General features: G+C 52.8%; 1 long non-coding RNA gene across 1 annotated transcript; it reads right to left on the bottom strand.

Annotated features, from left to right (window-relative positions):
• Window positions 1–1,626: 1,626 nt before the first annotated feature.
• On the bottom strand, window positions 1,627–4,112 carry LOC120859808. The gene is made up of 3 exons (XR_005720158.1): window positions 3,224–4,112; window positions 2,985–3,120; window positions 1,627–2,715 (listed from the first exon to the last, which is right to left on the bottom strand). It is a non-coding gene; the product is annotated as an uncharacterized LOC120859808 (long non-coding RNA).
• Between the last annotated feature and the right edge of the window lie 57 nt (window positions 4,113–4,169).

The raw sequence follows: 4,169 nt of genomic DNA, 5'->3' as shown, positions 1-4,169 counted from the left end.
GTTGGTGGCCACAGGATCACTGTGTGGGCCGTCCCCTTCCCGGAACCAATAGATGAAGGGTTCCATAGAGGAATACCAGGAGCTCCAGGGGTAGGAGAAGGAGCAGGGCACGCGGACGCCCAGGCCCGCCTGCACGGCCAGGGATTCCTGCACTCGGAGCCTGTACCCTGGATTCTCCTGCAGGGATTCTGCGGACACGGAGGCTGAGCTGCAGCTGCAGGCCCCTCCCCACCTGAGCCGCCCCTCCCCCACCGGTGACCCCCCCCCCTCCCCCCCGCCTTCCCACGCCGCTCACCCGCCAACAGCAGGGCCAGCAGGAGCATCAGGGGCACCATGTCCGCGCCCCGCGGGGTCCAAGTCTCTCTGTCGAGGAAGGTAGTGCCCCGAAGGCGGGGTGGGAACCAGGAAGCCCCAACAGGAAGTCAGTTGCTGCCAGAACAGAAGGGAAACTCAGAAGCTAAAGGCTGTGGGGTTGGGGTGGGGGCTGGAACGTCACGCCACCCCCACCGCCTCCCCATCCTCCCTATACCGCAGGGGGTGATCATGGGGCCCCCAGAGTCCCAGAGGTTTCCCAGGGCTGTGACACGATCGCCTTCCCAATGATGTTCGCGTCCACCGGGGGTCGCCCAGCTTGCAGCGCCGCAACCAGAAAAGAGAAACGAGGTCGGATCCATTCGGAGCTACCCGCCCTACAGCAGAAAAACTGGACTTTCCAGAAAAGATATTAAAAAATTTCTCAAATATGTTACCCTAGGGGCAGAAAACAAGCTTCCTGACCCAAATGCGGTGGAGGGCGGAAGCCAGGCAAAAAAGCTGAAGGTGAAAAGCTCCTTTGCCCAGAAGGGTTTTCATAACATGGCAAACGGGGCTGTGGGTCTTCCTGGATCTCAGGGTCTGTAGGACCAGCCCTAGGGCAAAAGACCATGAAAAACGGAGTGGGTAAAGGGAGACCCTTGCCCCATAATTGGGGACCCTAGGCTAGACCTTACCTGAAACACAATTCAGGACCCATCACTCTTTCTTCACCATGAAGAAGGCTGAGTGCAGAATTGATGCTTTCAAACTGTGCTGTTGGAGAAGACTGTTGAGAGTCCCTTGGACTGCAAGGAGATCAAACAAGGCAATAGTAAAGGAAATCAAGCCTGAATAGTCATTGGAAGGACTGATGCTGAAGCTGAAGCTCCAATACTTTGGCCACCTGATGTGAAGAGCCGACTCATTGGAAAAGATCCAGATGCTGAAAAAGACCCTGATGCTGGGAAAGATAGAAGGCTGGAGGAGAAGGGGACGACAGAGGATGAGATGGTTGAATGGCGTCACTGACTCAATGGACGTGAGTTTGAGCAGGCTCCAGGAGATAGAGAAGGACAGGGAAGCCCTCCTGCTGCAGTCCATGAGGTCTCACCAAGATTCAGACACAACTGAGAGACTGAACAACAACAACAATCTTCACAGCCTTGTTTTCAAAGCCACAGGAAGGGCTTGAGCCACGTGTGGAAACAACCTGTAATGTTACTATTCTTTAAGGGAGAAATCTCATGAAGATTTCCTAAATATGACAATAAACATATACATTTGAGACACTCCCAGGAACAGGTTGTGAGAGCAAACGAATATTGGTTTTATATTTATTTCGATATATGTTTACATCTTTGTTTCTTAAAAAATAAACACTTTTAAAAGAAGGAGGGATAAATTGGGAGATTGGGATTGACATATACACACAACTGTGTATAAAATAGATAACCAACAAAGACTGACTGTATAGCACAGGGAACTCTACTCAGTATCTTGTAATAATTTATAGTGGAAGTGAATCTGAGAGAAATATACATATATAGCTGCATCCCTTTGCTATACTGTGACACTAACACAACATTATATATCAATTATACTTTAATTTTAAAAATCATACCCAGAACAAAGAACTCAATAAGAAAAAGATTGCCCAGTTTTTATTTTTAAATGGGCAAAAACTCAAACAGGAATTTCACAAAAGAAGATATTCAAATAGCTCAATATCACATTGCTATAAAGGAAATAAAAAGGTAAGGAGACACTGCCACAGTGGAAGGCAGGACTGAACACCAAACCTACTGCTAATACAAGTGATGCTGAGGATACAAACAGCTCAGAACCCTCAAATATGATGGGGGGATGGAAATTCACTTGAGTACTCAAGAGAACCCTTTGAAGGTACCTTCTAGAACTAAATAGATGCCAAACTTATGACGAAGCAGTTCCATACCCACCAGGAAAACTTGCTAGCCTTCCTATTTTCATCACAACATTCATATCAATGATATGTTGAAAGAGCCAAAACATGGAAACAAATGCAATGTCATCGTATTTTAGGGGTCATACATAACTGGAGGAATAGTCATACATAAAATACCACTGTCAAGACAAAATCCATGGCAAAACCAACAATGAGTTATTGATATAAAAACATGGATAATCTCATACTAAGTGAGGTAAGTCAGAAAGTCTCCTTTCAGTGGAACTGACTCTTCCTGTTGTCACACAATCATCACCACAAATAAAAGCTCATGGATGCAAATAACACAGGGTTTGACTGGAGGGTTTCCAGGGAGAAGCACCCAGTGATGTCCCCACATGTGTCCTCTGGGCTCTGCATCCTCAGGTGAATCTCGTCATGACAGGGAGCGAGGCTCAGCAACACCCCTCAGCCCAGCTCCCTACTGGCCGCCACACCTGCAGAGCCAACACGGTCTCAGGTCAGAGAGGCAGACCCATTTCATTCATTCTGGGCTCTGCCTCAAGGCAGGTGGGATCTTAGTCCCCAGCCCGGGATCCAACCCCTGCCCCCTGCAGGGGAAACCTGGAATCTTAGCTACAGGACCAACACGGAAGTCCCTGGAGAGTCACACAGTTTAGCTGCAGGCAGGACAGGACCGCCCAGCCCCACCGGCAACTCCAGAGCCATTCCCTGGACTTCCCTGAAGGGGGACAGGTGTGCTCACCTGCTGTAGTAGGTCCAGGTGAGGCCATAGGTGAGGAGGAAGCCAGCCCCCATGAGGGCCCCTCTGATCAGGGTGAGGACCAGGGGCCAGGAGCCCTGCTGCTCCTCAGTCTCACAGCTGCAGGGAGGGGGGCCTTCTGGGGAAGGGAGAGGGGGTGAAGCTCAGTCCCCAGACCCAGCCCTCCCAAAGGCACACACCTGCCCAGGCTGCCCGCCCTCAGCACCTGTCCTGCAACTCACTCTGCACAGAGAGGCTGAAGGAAACTTGCTGGGAGCCCAGTGGGTGCTGAGCTCGGCAGGTGACTTCTCCTCCATCTCCGACCTCGACACGGGGTATCTCCAGGACCCCGGGGGCTGAGCGCTGGGAGGGACTCAGGGGTTTTCCCTCCCAGAGCCAGCTCAGCGTGGCTGGGGGGTTGCTGTCGGCCACACAGACCAGGCGCAGGAACTGGCCCTCCAGGATGGGCAGTGACGTGCCATTCAGATCTGGGTGAGAGATGCACAGATGAGTGGGTGGAGCCAAGGGCTGTCTCACCCTCGCTCCGCCCACTTCCGGATGCAGAAAGACAGCCGGGTGACGAGGACCAAGGATGAGCTCACTGAGGCCAATGAGGCAACAGTCCTGGTGGTCTTTTCAGGCTCCCAGAAGAAATGGGAACTGATCTGAGGATGGAAGGGAGAGAAGTGGGTGGGAAGCTGACGGGAAGATGTGCCAAGAGAGAGACAGCCCGGAAGATGGGGAGAAAGGCACGTGGTCTGCATCGCGGCAGAGAGGACCCAGAGCAACAGAGACACGATAAGAGTGGGCGAGAGAAGGGAGGGGCAGATGTGCTGCAGCCCTGACAGCAGGGCTGAGAGCGCTGGGCTCTGCTCCAAGGTGAGGGCAAGCAGTAGGAGCCTGTGAGGAGGGGAAGCTTCAGCGGCGGCGCCGACACTCACAGGACCCTGCTGGGGCCAAGTGGGGCCTGAACCGCACATGAGACAGGAGGCGGGGAGGCTGAGGGAGGAAGCTGATCAGTGGCCCAGCGTCCAGGACAAGACTGCAGCTGGCTCTGGGGCCAAGGGCATGGAAAGGGGGAAGTGATTTGAGCAGTGAAGCTCTGCAGAGTCCCTGAGTCATGGGTGCAGCTGGTGAGAAAGGGAGATGGGTAGAGGGCCATCCAACCACAGCCCGGTTAAGTGGGGT

The sequence above is a fragment of the Oryx dammah genome, unplaced genomic scaffold, assembly GCF_014754425.2.
Source record: "Oryx dammah isolate SB20612 unplaced genomic scaffold, SCBI_Odam_1.1 HiC_scaffold_3294, whole genome shotgun sequence".
In the NCBI taxonomy this organism is placed as follows: Eukaryota; Metazoa; Chordata; class Mammalia; order Artiodactyla; family Bovidae; genus Oryx; species Oryx dammah.
The sequence above is the reverse complement of the archived record's forward strand: the minus strand, read 5'-3'. Positions and strand labels throughout refer to the sequence as shown.